This window comes from Numida meleagris, chromosome 1 (genome assembly GCF_002078875.1).
Source record: "Numida meleagris isolate 19003 breed g44 Domestic line chromosome 1, NumMel1.0, whole genome shotgun sequence".
NCBI lineage: Eukaryota > Metazoa > Chordata > Aves > Galliformes > Numididae > Numida > Numida meleagris.
Genome location: NC_034409.1, coordinates 102,395,226 through 102,413,344, shown reverse-complemented (window position 1 = coordinate 102,413,344; position 18,119 = coordinate 102,395,226). Strand labels below are relative to the sequence as shown.

General features: G+C 43.3%; 1 long non-coding RNA gene across 3 annotated transcripts in view; it reads right to left on the bottom strand.

Annotated features, from left to right (window-relative positions):
- The window catches only part of LOC110402249, a 23,658-nt gene continuing 7,159 nt past the window's right edge, over positions 1,621-18,119 (bottom strand). The window contains exons 2-5 of one of the 3 annotated variants that reach the window (XR_002440996.1): positions 15,308-15,371; positions 11,490-11,607; positions 7,939-8,051; positions 1,621-5,222 (exon numbers count right to left, since the gene is read on the bottom strand). This is a non-coding gene — a long non-coding RNA (uncharacterized LOC110402249). The remainder of the gene's footprint in view (positions 5,223-7,938; positions 8,052-11,489; positions 11,608-15,307; positions 15,372-18,119) is intronic. The other 2 variants (XR_002440992.1, XR_002440991.1) reach the window with 2 other exon arrangements.

The window sequence follows — 18,119 nt, the reverse complement described above, 5'->3', positions numbered from 1 at the left end:
GAATGCAGCATGCAGGCATCATGCCGTGCCTGCGTCCTAAATATTTGTTTGCATCTGGTCCTCTCAGTTCAGAGAGGATGCAGCTGACATAGAAAATATACCAAGGAGGACAACAAGGATAATCAGGTGGACGGAATGGCTTCTGTTTGAGCAGTGGTTCTCCAGGTTGAGAAAGGAATGACAATAAAAGGTTGTGAGAGAAGTGTGTTGCATCAGTAGTGACAAGGAGAGAGTGAACAGGGAATGGCTGCTTGCTGGCTCTTCCGATAAGGGACTAGGACAGGTCAAATGAGACAGCCACAGCCATCCCTGCAGCTCACTGCAGGAGGCAGTCCTTTACACAGGGCACAGCACAGGTGTGGAAATCTTGAGCTGCATAGTATAGCTGGTTACTTTGGCTCACAGTGTTATTGGACAAATTATTGGGAGCAAAATCCATTGAGGGCAATTAAATACAAAAATACTGGGAAGACTCCAAGCTGAGTATTACTCAAGAGTGACTTGGGATTTTATGAGGAAGGATGTCAATTTGTACACCACTACACAGTTCATATCTGCCCCTGGCTACTTTGGAAATAGGAGTTGCCTAGATGAACCTGTGGTCTGGTGGATTATGCCTGTATTTATGTATGCAGAACCTGAAGAGCACCTTCTCAAGGCAGACAAATGTGTCCCCAGTGTGCTGCTTTCCTTTCTCCTCCTTCTCCTATAGGAACCCCAGAGTGAAATTGCAGTGAAAATCAGTGTTAAACTTTAAAGTTCACAGCCAACTGCTTTTGTGCGCTGAGCAGCTGGTGATACTAAAAGAAAATCAAATCTGCTCACAATGAAAGCGATTAGATATTAAAAGCACTTGGGGAGAAATTCAGCTAAATATCTGGATGAACATGTGAGTTCCACTGCTGCCCACGTACCAGCTGTGAGCAGGGAATTCAGTCGGCATCAGCAACCATGTGTTGGTGGGCCTCAAGTGGCAAAGAGGTTCCCTTGTGGCTGAGGAGTGGCTCCCAGTTTCCCCTTTCCACATACAATCAGTCAGCGTCACATACCCCTGGCTGGCAGTGAGCACAGTCCTCAGCTGTATTCCCCTGTCCTCTTTCCACGTTGGTGCTTTCCCTCAGCTGGACCGATACTTCTTCATTAAGTTCTTTCTCTACCCTTATATTAAAAAGCCTGATCCTTCCTCCTCAGCTATTAAATGTAATTTCAGTCTATACAGCTGTTGATGCTGGTATGACAGAGGAGAAGGTATGGAGTGTTCAAATTGGGAGACAGTGTGGAAATCCCACAGGCATTGGCTAGCGTGAATTAAAACACCGCTTGACACCTTGTTTAAGACACACTTTCAGACCTTCTGCCTGGTCTCATTTCTCATTTTTCTGCTGCTCTAGTTTTAGGTGAGAACAATAGCACTACAAATCTACCTCAGAAGACTGGTATTAGGATGAATGTTTCTGCGGGTGCATGAAGATGATATGTAACTGATCAATACTAAGAGACAGATGGAGTGAGTCCAAGATCTCAGAGCAAGACTTGCACTGTTTGGAACATTTTAGTGTGCCACTCTCCTCTCCCTCTGTGTGGGACTCTTTTTTTTTTTTTTTTTTCTCCTGTTTTTTTTTGTCTTTCTGCCTTCCCCTGAAGATCTAACCCACTCCTCCCTTTCTCCCAAGCATCACCTCCCCTAAATATCACTTTTCTCTGCTTGCCTTAGAAACACCAGCATTTCTAATTTTTCCCACCTGGTAAACCTAATGCATAGAGCAGCCATGTAGGACGTGATCCCCCTCCCCACCATGGCTGCGGAGGATTGGACATTTCTGAGTCACTACCATCCTTAAGGAGGATTTGCAGGCACTCCAATGGAAGTACGGGGACAATGCATTTCTTTTAATTTTTACTTCCTGGGTGAGTGGAATGAATAGCTTTTGATTTGGTAGCACCACTCAGACTGGAGAAATACATGGTGACTAACTCTTAGCCCACACTTTGAATGGCTGCATTGTTCCCTTTATTGATATTTTAATACATGTGTTTTTCATTCCATCATGCTGACTGGAGCTGACCATGGCCCCTTATATCCTCGGGATGATTAAATTGCACCCTGTATACCTGCTCCTTGGTTCCCTATTCATTACAAACTCACATTAGCTTCTAAAGCCAGGCTTCCTCGGTAATTGCTATTTGGTATGAAAGAAACATCCATTTCCATTCTGTGCTAATTATTATATTTAATCTGGATCTTTCCATAATGCAGAGAGCCAATTGTCCATCTTTTATACAACTGAAGGCAATTCTTCCTGCCTCTGTGCCTTGGACCGCTGTCGTTCTTTTCCCCTCTTGCACTGTAAACTGAAGAACAGTACAATCTCACATCAGCCTTTCTTCTTTTAACCATGGCTTGGCAATAGCTCATCGTTCTGTTGTGTCTGCTTACCCTCCAATGACAGCTGTCTACACAAAAGCAGAAAAGTGTTAGAAATGGATTGTACTTCCCCAGAGAGATGTGGAGTTTTTATTTCTCTTCGCCTCTCCATTGTTGCTGCTTTGTAATGAATTTGTGCTCAGAGACATCTTGTCTGAAAACCTGCATTTAGAATTAGAGAGGGGAGCAACACATCGCTTGTACCTTTTGTTTCACATTTCTGGGATGTGTTAACAACAAGCAGCGGAATTATTTGTTTGGGAGATTTAGTACCTGAGACCACCGCAGGGTTTAACAATCTTTTTGACTTTCTTTATTTTAGACAATGGGTGGTAATAAACCAATGAGCACAAACAGCACACTTTTCCTGGGTTTGTGTCATCTCCAGGTCACTGCTAAAACAGTCATTAGGCCTGGAGCTGTTCTTAACTTACCAGTGCACACAGCTTTATTCCACCCCCACAACTGCTCCTAGAAAGACAACCTCTCCTGGCAAATTTCTAGGCAGTGTTTCAAGCACAGTGGTGCATGTCTCATGGCTGTGTGCATGGCCCCATGCTGCTCTGTAGGGAGGTGTTTTCTTGGTCATAGTCTCAGTGTTTGTAGTCTAAAAGATAGACGATGTGTGGAGTGCTGGTGTACTCCCTATGGTGGATGCTCATGGGGTGTACACAAGTTGGCACTTTCTGCTGGTCTTCGGTTGAGATTCTCTGGAGAGTGAAATATCTCTGGAAAGACTGGGACAGAAACCCCTCTGCTGTCTCCAGTGCTGCTTGTCCCACAGGTGTAGAATGAAGCTGGAGAAGGGACTATGCTACTTCTCCTTGTCCCCAAGGCCTGCGTATGCCTCATTCACCAAGGACTGGTTCAGGTTGGATATTAGGAACAATTTCTTCTCAGAAGGAGTGGTGAGGCAGTGGCACAGGCTGCCCAGGGAGGTGGTGGAGTCACCGTCCCTGGAGGTGTTCAAGAGCCGTGTGGATGTGGCACTGAGGGACATGGTCAGTGGGCATGGTGGGGATGGGCTGACAGTTGGACTGGGTGATCTTAGAGGTCTTTTCCAGCCTTAGCTGACTCCATGATTCTATGATTCTTTGACTGTCTCCCAGGACCTGCAGGCTGCCGGTGTCAGAGGAACAGGCAAGGAGGCTGCTTTCAAAGGGGCTGCTCTTTCTTGCTGTCCCCTGGTCTGGCTGCTGGCTTTTATGCAGAGCAGGTGTGAAATGATGACAGAACAGAACTGACATGTAGTTGGCACATATATCTATGAGTGCTCAATATGCAAAGCACTGGAGACAGTCTGAAATAATGGACAGTTTGTTCCCGGCACTAGTTCATCAAAACTGCTTTTATTAAAAAATTCACAGTACTGACCAGAACATCAGTAATTATGTGCCTATTTTCCATTATGTTATGCTAAAATTAAATCAATACAAATTCAGTGATTTTGCTGAAGCAAACCTTGTAACGCTAGCTAGCATGATGCAGTGCCACAGTCATGCATCAACCTTCCATGAGAGTCTTTGGTAAAACTTGTGGAATACATGGATGAAGACTAACCTAAAATTCTTTTACTCAGAGATCACTTTGGGAGGTTAAGCCCCTGGGCTGAAATCCTGAGACTCTGCTGTTCTTACCTTATCTTTGTAAGTGATCCTTTCGGATCCTCAAGTGAGCTAAAAACGTTATTATGAAGTCAAGGCTATTTAAAAGACAAAGCATAACAAATGATCATTACAAAAATAGGTGTAGTAAGTACACAGAGTAATACGGTGACAATGGCAATAAGAGATGCTCACTGCTGAAACACTTGAGCTTTGGGCTCTTTGGGTGGGAATTCCAAACGCAGCCCTTTTAGGGCACAGGTAGGCATTTCTCCTTCACTTCCTGAACCCCTGTACCCCTGTGCAGAACAAACTAGGGAGTAGGTGATGCTGTCCAGTGCAGGAGAAGAAAGATAAGTAGTGCACTGGGAAACTAGGAGCACTGCCAGTGCTATAATCAGATGACAGCTGGACTCCCTGCAGGACATTTCCCCAAGGAACCAAACCAAGAGAAGCCAAACAAGTAAACAAACAGCATGAGTCTTCTGGGACAGACTTACAGAATCTTCTTTCTTCCTGGGAAAGGATAGCTTTCAGAAGGCTTTCCAAGAGAAACAGCCGTTTCACTCAAGGGTTCAACACACACTTGGGAACAACAGAGCAACAGAGCGACTAGGACTTCGGAGGGTGATGCAGAGAAACTTGAGGGCATTTTAGAAAGCAAAGTCATCGATGAGCAAAAGGAACAATTCCTGCAGGTAGGCTCTGCTGCACGGACTGACTTCAGGAAGAGCACTGCTGTGTGGTTGACTCATCTATTCTTTTCTCTGCCAGACAATGGTGCAAGATTTCATCATATTCATGAGAAATCAGTATTGCACTCCTGCCCTGAGCCAGTAAGCAGCCATATGTTTTAAATACAAACTGGTAAAAATAACTATGTTATTAAATCTAAGGAAGAGATGTTATGTCCTACAAGCCATATTTGACAAGATGAAAATCCACTTATTAAAGCAGGCTATTCATGCAGCTTCTCTATGTTTGAGACTTTCAAATTTTTTCATAGAAGAAAGGAAAACAAAGGTAAAGGTTATTCAAGTTTGTCAAGACATTACATATTTTTTGAAAAGCAACCACAGAAGTCTTAAGAATGTGACGGACCATGTCACCTTGACTGTTCTCGATGCTTCCACATTAGCTGTGTGTTTTTGTCTCTCTCCAGGAACACAGTGCTTCAGCAGTTCAAAGAGACCCTGGGAAAACAGCAATAGCTTTCATGGCATTTAAAGAAAAAAAAAATGATGGTATTATCACCTGAACTTGGGCGTTCACCATTTCACTTTGATGCAGAAAACAATGAGATATCCTGTGGCTGTTTTTGTCTCCTTTAAAACCTGGACGATAAGCACAGCACCGCAAACTCAGCAGGGCTCAATTTGTGGAGCTTTCAGCTAATTAAACCCTGCAGTCTGCATTGGTTGGAAGCAAACATTCTGTGTGGGTTTGTTTGGGTGTTTAACAAGAAGAAAATTAATAAATATCCAGGCTGAGTTCATTACAGCAGATTTTTTTCTTCTTTTATCTCAGCTATGCCTGACCCCAGCGTCTCCATTTGTTATATGAATTTAGAAAAGTTCAGGCAATGTGGTACGAGGGTGGCTAAGTGGGAAGAGGTTTCTGTTCTAATTAAGAAGCCAGTAAACCTAGGGCCAAGTTCTTGGAAACAAAAGCCTCATCATTTTGTTTCTCATCACTCATTGTAAATATTTTGCACAGCTTTTACTGATAACTCTGTACAATAATTGCCACAAAATAGAAATGTGGTTACAGCAGTAGGGCACAACCCAATTTTTACATAGTAAAACCAATGGCAGTAATGACCTGTCAGCAGCTCAGACAGAACTCAAGGTCCTTACACGTCCCATTCTGAAGTCTGTCCTTGCATTGTTTCTGTTGTTGCCTGTGGCAGCCAGGTTGAATATAACACCAACTTCCCCTATGTGCTCCATGGTTCCAACTTTGTGGCAGTGGAGATAAATTCCAGGTTCAGCGTTTTTTGAATGTTAGGGTCCTGATAAGGTCAGAGTACATACGTATTTGATAAACAAGAGCTTTTTCTTTTTTATGCTTATTTATCCCATTCCCTGCTTTGAAATATGTGAGGAAAATAAATGCTGATTTGGTATGCAGGCTGTCTTGGCAATGGTCTTCCTGCAGAGAGGAGAAACCATGAGGGCCACGTTTCTGCGTTTGCTCTGAAAGGCACAGAGTTGAATTACTATCGGGTTCAAACTCCAGCTCTGAAAAGGTGTGCCTTGTCTACCAGAAAAAACTCAAGTGGCAATAGAAAATATGAAGTCTTGATTATCTTATGAGGAATTTATGATTGAATGCACATTCTACGGTATTTTGGGAGAATGAGAATTAATATTCATAGACAATCTTAAACGAGAATTTGTTACCAGAAAAAAAAGAATGTTTGAGTTCTGTAATGATAATGTTCTTTCACAGCTGCTTTTGTGAGTGGGGAATAATTTTGCAGCACTATAGCTGATGTTGCCTTTCTAGTTTGTGGTAAAATTATAAAGTAAATGTTTCCTCCAAAGAACTGCAGAGCTGTTTATGGGAGCTGGAGGCTCACTCCTGAGACATGAGGTTGGAGTTCTGATATGTTGCATTATTGTAGATTGGTGTAATTTTGTTGCACTGCCTTCAGCATGCTTTCATCCTATAGAAGATACCATTACAAGAAAAAAAAATGGTGTGGCTTGTCTTTAAGTTTTAGGAAAATGAATTAATGCAAAGATGGCCATATCTTTTTTCCACATTTATCATTAGATCCTATATGCTTGTTTACCCGTAGATATACTCATACTTTTTCTACTCTAATGGGAAATTTCTGCTAAAAGAAAATCCTAGAATGTGAAAAGGCCAGAGGCTGGTACAAAATAAACAGAAGAAGATTAAGATCAAATACAAAACCATGGTGTAAGAAGATAAGAGACAATATAGTTTCAGGATAAAATATTTAGATAAGGATTGTTTGGGATGCTGAAGAGGAAGGAAGAGAAGAAATTAGCTAAAATGACGTGCTTGTCTTCACACTGAATTCTTCCCCATATTTCTCATTCCCCCTCATGTGTCTATATCACGTTTATGTTTTCTGTCTCCTTATCTCTCTCTATACATGGTGCCTACCACTTAGTGAGGATAGTGCTGCAGGAAGTACCATTACAAAGAATTCTGACTGTCTTGTTTTTTAACAAGAAGTATGTGTTAACAGAATACCCCTTTCCTATAGTGGGCAAATTCTGGATTAAAAACTTGTGTATCACACATTTATTGTAGAAATCCAAAAACAAGGACGTGAGATCTTGCCATCCATGTGGCTGGAAACAGGCACGTTTGGGTACTTGTTAAGCCATCACATATTCTATCTTTGATTTTTGAATGGAAGCCAAGACTATTCATTCTGTGAAAGGTTTTATGGTCAAAAGGTACATAATTCTTTCTGAACTGTTTAAAAAAGTGATGTTTGGAGTGGCACTTTTTAATAGTTTGAATGAAATTTGTTAGTTAGTGTTGCCAGAAGAAGTAACCTTATCATTTTTATTTGATAGTAAATTGCTGTAATATTTGAAATGTAACATTTCAAGGCATAGGAGCTGTAATTTGTAATATACTGAGCTGATGGTCCAATTTAAAAGCTAACAGTAATTTTTATAGCTGCAGTAAAACATCTTCCAGTAGCCCAGTAAGAGATCTGATAATAGATTTATCTTTATTAAATGTTTGTGTGCAAATATATATGTATATATAATATATGGTATGAATGGGCACACTTAGTAGAGATTGTAGAGCCAATCATCTAGAACAGATTTAAAAATTTGACTCAGAATTCTCGTTTAACCTATCAGACATTAAGTAAGTGCACAGTGTAGTTCAATGGTCATAGAAGTATTTACTTACATTTTAAGCTGGACTTTCCCAAAACTGCATTGTCTGAACCTACCAATTGGGTGGCCTCAGGCTGGCAGAGCAGCTTGTTGCAGCAGCACTTTGCTTCACCTGGCCCCTAACACCTGTGACAAGAACAATGAAGCTCATGAAAGGACTAGAAAACAAGACATATGAAGAGCAGCTGAAGGAACTGGGATTGTTCAGTCTGGAGAAGAGGAGGCTTGCTAGAGTCCTCATCACTCTCTACAGCCATCTGAAAGGAGATTGTAGCAAGATGGGTGTTGGTCTCTTTTCCTGGGTGATGAGTGATAGGACATGCAGAAAAGGCTTCATGTTGCACCAGAGGAGGTTTAGATTGGATCTTTGAAGAATTTTTTAATGGAGAGGTTGGTAAAGCATTGGAAGAGGCTGCCCAGGGAAGTGGTAGAGCTGTCACCTCTGAAGGTATTTAAGAGACATGTGGTTATGGCACTCAGGGACATGGTTTATTTTTAGCTTTCGTAGTGTTAAGTGGAGTTGATGGTCTTGAAGGTCTTTTCCAAGCTAAATGATTCAATGATTCTAGTTTGCAAGGCCTATCAGCTCAGCCAAGCAAGTACGGCCTTCAGCTGACCAACCTCCAGGACATCTGCCTGCCATGCACCCAGGCAAAGGGTAGGGACATCAGTGGGGATACCCACAGCCCAGAACTGCTGTTGCTGCCTGGCTGTGCAGGGAAAGGTGCTGGAGATTTTGTCTGGAAGACAGATCTTGTCAGTCAGATCTGTGGTGGCCACCAGCGGATGGTGGAATGGTCAGATCCCCCTTGGTGACCCCAGTGATGCCAAGTCTCAGAGCTGGAGGAAGCTGCTGAGGAAGCAGGAGCAGGTCACTCTCCAGGGCTTTCCTCTCAGCTCTGCCCTTCATCTCACCCTTGCCCTTGCTTGGCAGAGGCTGCTCAATGCTGTCCTTCCATGCTCAAGCTAACCTCCTCTCTCTTGGTAGGGGAAGCTCGCACCACAGCAGGATGCCAGGAACAGCTGTAAGTGACTGCAGGAGCCTGTCCAGGCTCTTTCAGAACAAAGTCAAAAGGTTGCTTTAAATCACTGCTGCAGACATGCTTTTGAGCCTCCTATCTTTGGGATTAAAAGGAAACTCATATTCTGTTTTAGATAAAAGTAAAGTCTTAGCTCTTTTTAATGTTGACTTCTCCAGATGGTCCAACACGTAACCCTGAATTGTCCTGGAGCTGCTGGGATTCTTGCCACAGTCAGGGGAAATATTCCAAATCTTTAGATATTTCAGGACAATTCCTAAGATTTTCTTTCTCCCCTTTGCCCCCCACCAAAAAAAACCCCAAAGCAACGGAAACAAACAAACAAACAAAAAAATCAAATTCCACCGATACTTTTGTGCAGAGAGGCAAAAATCAAGTGATACCTCTGAGCCTGCCCTGAATGGTTCAAGTTCCTTGGTGTTTGCACTCGAGTGCCTTATTCACGAAGAACCTGACTGTTATGAAGTGCATGTCCCAGCAGACCACACTGCATGTTTACTGGCTGGACTGCTGCAGACCTTTTGGCCTGTTAGTGTTTATAGGAGATGCTAGCTGTTGCCTACAGATATGCATTCCTGCCCTTCATGTGCACCCCGTGCCCTGGTCTATCAGGAAGGAACTCAGCAGTAACTGGCTGATCTAGAGTCAACACTGACGTTTTGAACCTAGGTGAGCAGGAATTGCAAGGAGTACCAGGGCCCTGCTCCCTACCCCATGCACATGCTTGAAAGTCTGTTTCACCAAGGTGTTCATAGAGCAGGCATCCAGTAAGCAAGCTTTATATCCTAAGTTTCTAAATTGCTGAGAAATTAACGGAAAAGGAAAATGAGCTGGAAAGGTTGACAACGCAGGTATGTATTTCAGGAAAACACAGAAGAATTTTTTCCATCCTAGAATGGTTGATATCCATAGTGTAACAGAATATTGAAATTCTGAGGCACGAACCACATATATTTTCTGATCATTGGAGAGCTGTAATCGCATTAGTGTCTTCTTGTCACTGAACAAAGATATCCATACTGTACTTAACAACCTACAACTGATGAGTATCACCAGGATTAATTAGTAAGTGTTATGTGCTTACAAGCTGATGAAGGCTATTAACAAGTGTTCACTGATGCGTGCATAACACTATAGCTATAAACTGGGAGAAGCTCAGACACTACTGAGATGAGGATGGTGTGAAACAGCTAGACAAGGTGCTATCACTTAAATATTGCTGGACTACATATATAAGGGACTTCTGTGTCCATAAAGGTCCCTTCCAACCCAAACCGTTCTGTGATCCTAGGACACTTAACTCATTTATGTTCATTCTATTGAAATTATGCTGGTTTGAGGTGTATTAAGCCCTTCACTCTCTATGCCGGTGTGAATGCCTGAACATCACTGCTCTGGAGCTGAAGCAGCTCCATGGGCATCTGCAAAGCTGTGAGTGAATGAATGCTCAGGGGGCTGCAGTGGCTTGGGATGGCTGAAACCAAGCACAGGTTCTGTTTGTGGCTTCTCCACAGACCTGTGCTTGGGGCATGGCATAGATGAATGCTGAATTTTCTTCTTCTTATAACCCTGAAGATGCATACACATACATGAGGTTCAATATCATGTAAGTGGTCCATAGTTTCAGGCCCAACTCTGTTCCTTTCTCAGCCAGATCTGCTACCCAAGGCTGTGGCACTGTGTCATTGCTTTCCTTTTCCTATAACAGATATAACCAAGAGGCAACAGCTTGTACAGTCCACATTTCTAAAGGACAAAAAGTGTGTGCATGTGTGAAGGGAGGGAATATAGTATATGGGACACACTATATTTATTCTAACCTCTATGAAAATGGACTTTTGGGAAATCAATGAAGTAATATATATTTTTAAGTTTCCTTTTGAAATTTTTTTTTGTTTTCCATAGGAATTTTCATATTAATTTCAATTCAGCAATACTTTTCAGTATACAGAAATGAAGTTTTTTGCTTTCTATATAGATGATATGGAGAAATTGGTGGGTTTTTATTTAACAAATTATTTTTTAACTTACTTTCATTGATTAGATTTCTAAATTAAGTGTTTAGAATTTCTGTCATTGCTAAAATATTTCATTTGGAAAATTCATCTGATAATGAATAACATCAACAGAAAAGAACATTTGCTGCAGCATATGTTGCTGTTAAAAGCCAAACTCTGCTTGGACTGAAAAATACTGTCCTTGGAAGAATGGCACCCAGCTCTTCTTGCATTCCATTTGTGTGTCCCAATATCACACTCCAACAGAATAGGTCATAGAGCCAAACAGAAATGCTTGGGAAAACTGAACATTTTCCCAGTGAGGATACGTTTAACTTATATGAGGATGTGTAGTGTCATAGCACCTGAAACATAATGTTTCGGGATGATTGCTGTAAATGTTTTCTTTCGGTACTTTCATGAAAGTAATACTGCAGTGTACCAACTGAAGATGTGCCAGCCAATGGTTTACATTTTAATAGACCAAATTCAAATGTGAGTTCACTGGAATAGCTTTTAGCACAAACCTTTGAGAAGGTGGTCATCTAGAAGGCACAGTTGAGAGGGCTGCAGACAAGTATAAAATCCATCACCAAATCTACAGATGCATTCTGCATTGCTAAAATGCTGTTCATAGCTCTTGCACTAAGAAGAAACAGAGACAAATTTGAGTACAGACTCTCACCTTGGTAAGAGAAGAATGGCCAGATCAGGGAATGGGGGAGATGGGAAGCAGTCAGTGTGCATACGTGGGATATAGGAGCTACAGTTGTGTATTGAAGCTGAGTAACAGTTTGGATTTGTATCTGCAGTTTTCTCAGAAAGAGAAAAGGATTTGGACAGGTAAGGATGAGAACCCAAGGAGATGCATTCCCCAGGAGCCAGGGCTTTTAAGCAGTCACAATTTCCCACTTTGGATCAAGTGAGAAAACAAACAACCTAGCTCACTTCAGCCTCTCCAGTTTGCTTTTCCTTCTCTTCCCTGTCCTAGTTTTAGAATCATAGAATCATAGAATGGCCTGGGTTGAAAAGGACAATATGATCATCTAGTTTCTACCCCCCTGCTGTGTGCAGGGTCACCAACCACTAGAGCAGGCTGCCCAGAGCCACATCCAGCCTGGCCTTGAGTGCCTACAGGGACGGGGCACCCACAACCTCCTTGGGCAACTGTTCCAGCATGTCACCACCCTCTGAGTGAAAAACTTCCTCCTGATATCTAACCAAAATCTCCCCTGTCTTAGTTTAAAACCATTCCCCCTTGTCCTATCACTATCAACCCATGTAAACAGTTGTTCTCCCTCCTGTTTATACGCTCCCTTCAAGTACTGGAAGGCCACAATGAGATCTCCCCGGAGCCTTCTCTTCTCCAAGCCAAACAAACCCAGTTCCCTAAACCTTTCTTCATAGCAGAGGTGGTCCAGCCCTCTGATCATCTTGTGGCCCTCCTCTGGACCCGCTCCAAGAGCTCTGTGTCTTTCTTGTGCTGGGGGCCTCAGGCCTAGATGCAGTACTCCAGATAGCAGGCTTTAGGCTGTTCTGCTAGTCCAAAACTGCATCTTGCATCCTTTCTTTTTGTTTTTATGCCTTCTCTTGAGCAAACAACTTTGGGAAATGATGAGCACTGTCTGGCTAAAACATCCTTTAAGCAACTTCTTGCACTTTTGCTCAAATACTAGGAATAATACTGAACTGTCAAGAAAGTTCTTCCTTTTTCTTGCCTCCACTCATCTGTTTCATCAAGAACTTGTTCCATTTAGTCATGTAGGTATTTCTTGGTATATTTGTAAAGATTTATAGTGCAGCATCCAAAGTAATTTAATAGGATATTGATCTGTGAATAACATTGCAGCTGGTGTACTTCGCCTTGATCTTAATGTGTTTTAGCAACACAAGTGTGCTGGTGCTGCTGTTCAGATCTCCTATGGGCTTCAGGTAGGGTCCTGCATGGGGAAGTCTGGTCTGCGCAAATGTGGGCTATCCCTGGCCCATGATCCTCACAGATGCATCTATGGAAAGCTGATGATAAAGGAGAACTGGCAATGAAGGAGAAAGTTTTAAACCAGAAACAAACTGGGATGTATGGCTTCCCAGTCAAGCTGGAAAAGAAGTGGGTAAGGGAGAACCATTTGGTAGATAAGGACTATGTGGTGGAGAAAGAACTGGTTGGATGGTCGCAGCCAGAGGATTGCGGTCAGTGGCTCTATGTTCTGGTCATGAGTGGTGTACCCTAGGCGTCTGCCTCAGGACCAGTGCTCTTCAGCGTCTTTATCAACAACAGTGGGATAGAGTGCACACTCTGCAAGTTTTCTGATGAATCAAGATGATTGGTGCAGTTGGTACAATAGAAGGAAGGGATGCCATTTGGAGGTACCTGGGCAGGCTGGAGGAGTGGGCGCGCAACAATCTATTGAGGTTCAGCAAGGCCAAGTGCATGGTACTGCACTGGGACAATCCCAGAAATATGTACAGACTGAGAGAAGAACTCACTGAGAGCTGCCTGACGGAGAAGGATTTGGGGTTCAGGCTGGGCACAAGCCAGCGGTGTGTCCTCACAGCCCAGAAGGCCAACTGTATCCTGAGCTGCATCAGAAGAGAGGTGGCCAGCAGGGAGAGGGAGGGGATTGTGCCTTTCTGCTCTGCCCTCATGGGGCCCCATCTGGAGTACTGCATTCAGGCCTGGGGCCCCCAGCACAAGAAAGACATGGAGCTTTAGGAGCTTGTCCAGAGAAGCGCACGAAGAAGATCAGAAGGCTGGAGCACCTCTCCTGACAGTGAGGGAACTGGGCTTGTTGTGTCTGGAGAAGAGAAGGCTCTGGGGAGACCTCATTGCAGCCTCCAGTTCTTGAAAGGAGTTTATAAACAGGAGAGGAACTGTCTTTTTACAGGGGTAGATAGTGATAGAACAAAGGGAAAAGATTTTTAACTAAAACAGAAAAGATTTAGGTTAGATGTTAGGAGGAAATTCTTTCCTCAGAGGTTGGTGAGGCGCTGGCACAGGCTGCCCAGAGAAGCTGTGGTGCTGGAGGTGCTCAAGGCCAGGTTGGATGGGGCCCTGGGCAGCCTGAGCTGGTGGGGGGCAGCCCTGCCCATGGCAGGGGATGGGGCTGGGTGGGCTTTGCGGTCCCATCCAACCCAAACCATTCTGTAACTGTATGTATGATTCTATGACTATGAAAAAACTTTGAAATTCCTCTTTATATGTTATTTTGATACTTCCTTCAGTTTTTAAAAGCTTTCTAGTTACATACACCTTCTTTATGTGTCTTTTTCTAGCTCTCTACTGGAAAGTATGAAGTTTACAAGGAGAAAGCTTTGACCTCTTTAAACTTTGGCAAGTGCCTCTGGGTGACTTGCACCCACACGTGAAGGGTATTCAGAATATAAGTTTGTTCCCTTGGTCCAGTGCTCAAAACAACCCTCACTGTTCTCTCCTAAATGTACCTAAGTCTGGATTCCTCAGCTGTACTATCACCTGATTGCGCTGTATGCACATAATAGACAACAAATGGCTGTTGCCCTTCCTTTTTCATACGTGATGGATTCCCATGTGTGGAAGCAGCAGCTCTGTCCTTCCTGCCCCTGCAAGGCAGGACCTTGGCCAGGATAGGCAGTGAGTGGAAAATGTTTGCCACCAGCAGGTGCCTGCATCACGTCACTCATCCCAGCTTCACTGTGATTTATGCAATGTGGCAGGTGAAAGCTTGCAGCTAGCACACTCTGTGCAGCAGCGGACTCCATGCTCTGCAATGCTATTGCAGGCTTGAGGGGCTTTCTTTGAAAAACAGCTAGCATATTTATGTTGTTGGTCCTACCATCAAAAATGCACTGTAGAGGCTGTATAGGGAGGGGAATGGCTTATTAATGCCAGTGCACTGTCAGGCATCTGCAGAAGCAGGGTAGGGCCTGGATGTGAGTCAGTGCTGCAGCAGCTGGGCCAACGCGAGCACAGGCACAGCTGCTGGAGGGCACAGAGGTGCCAGCAGCGCTGGGCAGGCCTCAAAAATGTGTGGGAGTGCTCCAAAATTCTGCCAGCTGCTGGCTGCTGTCATACCGTGTGTATTGCGTTACAGGGACTGCCATGCAAAGACTAAAACTGTAGTGCTTTGGTTTGTCTGCTGGAGGATAATTATTGTGTTACTATTTCATCTGTTCTTTTTCCAGAAATCACACCAGGCTGCAATGATCTCTTTTTGAAGATGTTGTTTTGCTCTTCCGCTATCATCCATTAAAAGTAAAGTCAGGCACCTTATTTCAAAGGCAAAAACAGGCTAAAAATACATAATTGTCATCACAATGAACTTACTACACCAAAAACATGATTAACGAGATTGAAAACAATCCTTACCTCCACTGCACATTTCCTCTGCAAAACTCTCAATATAGAAATCCTGCTGCAGTCACTGAGGCACCTGAGGTATAACAGAAGACAGGCCCTGGCCAATAGTTTTTATCTTTAATGCACTATCATGTCACGCTTGTGAAAGTCTTATGACTCAGGACGGGCAGCCCTTCACAGCAAGAATGTCAGGAATGCTGAAAATAAAAGCCCAGGGAGCTTTTAGAAATGAAAATTGAACGGTAATGCGGTGATGTTTCAAGTGGGTGGGAGCAGAAATGCCACAAATGATAGGTTTTGACTGGAGACGTGAAACTTTTAATCAAGTCCGCTTATGTTACATTTCATTTCAAAGAAGGCCTGGCATTTGTAAATTGTAGGCTAATTGCAGGAGGTGCTAGGGAATGTGAGTAGGGTAATCACCTGAATGGGATAAGCTGAGATGTAAAATTTCTTTCAAACACATCAATCATGGAACTTTTTCTTAACACAAGGAAGCAACATATTCACCACAGGCCTTTGTATTTGTGATCATTTCTCTCTCTGCATGGAAGAAAAGCTTTGCCATACACAATACCTTCTGTTCCTACTCGTTTTGCAGCAGAAAGGTGATAGGTTTCAAACAGTGAAGGAAGACGTTACCTTCCTGATACGATCCTTTCCCCGGAACAGAGGATCTCAGCATCAGCTGTGAGAATCTGCACAGAAATGTCTTATAGCCTCCTCGGGACCAGTCTGTCCTTTGCAGAATGATTCTCTAAAATCTACATACAGTCTTTACCTGGTCTGTTTTTCATGACACCATGTGGTTATTTTTCCATCTCTTCCTCTAATTTAGCATAATCTGCTATTTATTCTTACAAAGACCATAGAATAGAATTGTAGAATCATAGAATCATTAAGGTTGGAAAAGACCTCTAAGATCACCCAGTCCAACCATTAGCCCAACCCCACCGTGCCCACTGACCATGTCCCTCAGTGCCACATCCACACGGCTCTTGAACACCTCCAGGGACGGTGACTCCACCACCTCCCTGGGCAGCCTGTGCCACTGCCTCGCTGCTCTTTCTGAGAAGAAATGTTTCCTAATACTCAACCTGAACCTCCCCTGGCACAACTTGAGGCTATTCCCTCTCATCCTATGAATTCACCAGCATGAATAGATCAGCTCTTTGTTCAGGTACCTTGACCTCCAAGAGGTTTCGGCTGTCTCCAGAGGTGTGTGGAGGCAAATAACATAAGAAGTTGTTTTCTCTGATGCTTTTTAGCCACTGGGTATCTTCAGAAATCCTATTTTTCAGGATCTTCTATGTCCAAATCCTGTATGTCTCATTTCTAATTTAGGCAATTTTTTACTGCATTAACACTTGACGAAACAAACAGAAGTTAAAAGCAGGGAAATTGAAATTTCTGCACCGCATGTTAATCCAGGGGGAACATCATCACATTGTCATGGATTTTGTATATGGGATTTCAAGCGTAGGGAGCAAGAGAACTAAATGTGTAAAGTTATTTGGGATATTAGGCAAAAATATTTCACAGAAAAACTATCTGCAATGCTGTTACATTACTAGCCAAGGATTATTACTTCTGGCATTTCTGTCATTGTGCCAGTTGCTATCTAGACAGTGGTCTCTTGTTAGCAGCAAGAGATGGCCCAGAAGAAACAGCTACTTGAATTGAAAAGAAGTGGCTCTTCAGTGAAGCTGATTATGAACGCATGTGACTGTTTCTGCTTGCAGTAGATATGCTGAACTGGCTTTTCATGTTCTGCTGCATTAGGTAAAAGATCTTGCAGAAAAATAAATGCAGGGTTACAGTGTACCCGGGGCGAGCTATAGAGCAGCACATATTAGCCAACACAGTAATAATAGCCTTCCAAGAAAGCAAATGCTGAACAACTTGTCTGACATCAACACTTCTCTGTTTTCTGTAAGAACATCAATAATCAGGGCTCTTTTCAATGTGCTACTGATGCAGGATGAGATTTTCTGAGGTGCTGAGCAACCACTTCTTCCCCCTCTTCCCACCTCCCCCTCAGCATCAGTGATCGCTGTTAGCACTTCATGATTCTGGAATTAAAAACACGCTATTTTCTCAAAAAGAGGAAGGATATTGTGCTTAAAATGTATCTTCTTGGTGTATTTTATTACTAAAATCACCTTTAGTGCCTGAAAGTGGGTCATGACAAGGACACAGGGGCTGTGCTGCCTTATGGGCAGCAGTGGGTTCCCAGAAAATCTGTGAGAAATGGTGCTAAGTGGTAGCTGAGCTCATCATGGGGTTATCTCCTCCCTCCACCTCCTTTCCAAAGTGCGAACAGTGTTCAGAAGGAAGGCCATATAAGGAAGGTGAGAAATCCCTTCTTGTTCCCACACAAGGGGATTTATTGGCAAAGGTGCTACCAAAGTGTTGAAGAGACAGAGAAGCAAACGGTCCTACTAGTGACGTCTGTTTGTTTGCAGCTAACAGACAAATCAACCAAGTCCAATCCTGAAATGTTACCTATTTTTCTTCTCTGGCAGTGCTGTAATTTGTTAGGGTCCTGTTATTCACCAAAACACAGGTTGGTGCATGCCTGCAGCTGAGTTACTAACCCACTCCAAAGAGGAGAAAGGGAAGGAGGGCAGAGCTGGGAACACAGAGCTGGGAAGTACAAAGGTGACACGGAAAAGCTTGACATCACTGTACAGGTGTTAATTTGTTAACAGTGGGAAAAGAAAAAAGGGAAGGGAAAAGGGAAGAAAAGAGAGATGGAAGAGGAGAAGGAGAGGAGGAGGAGAGGAATGGAAGGGGAAGGGGAAGGGGAAGGGGAAGGGGA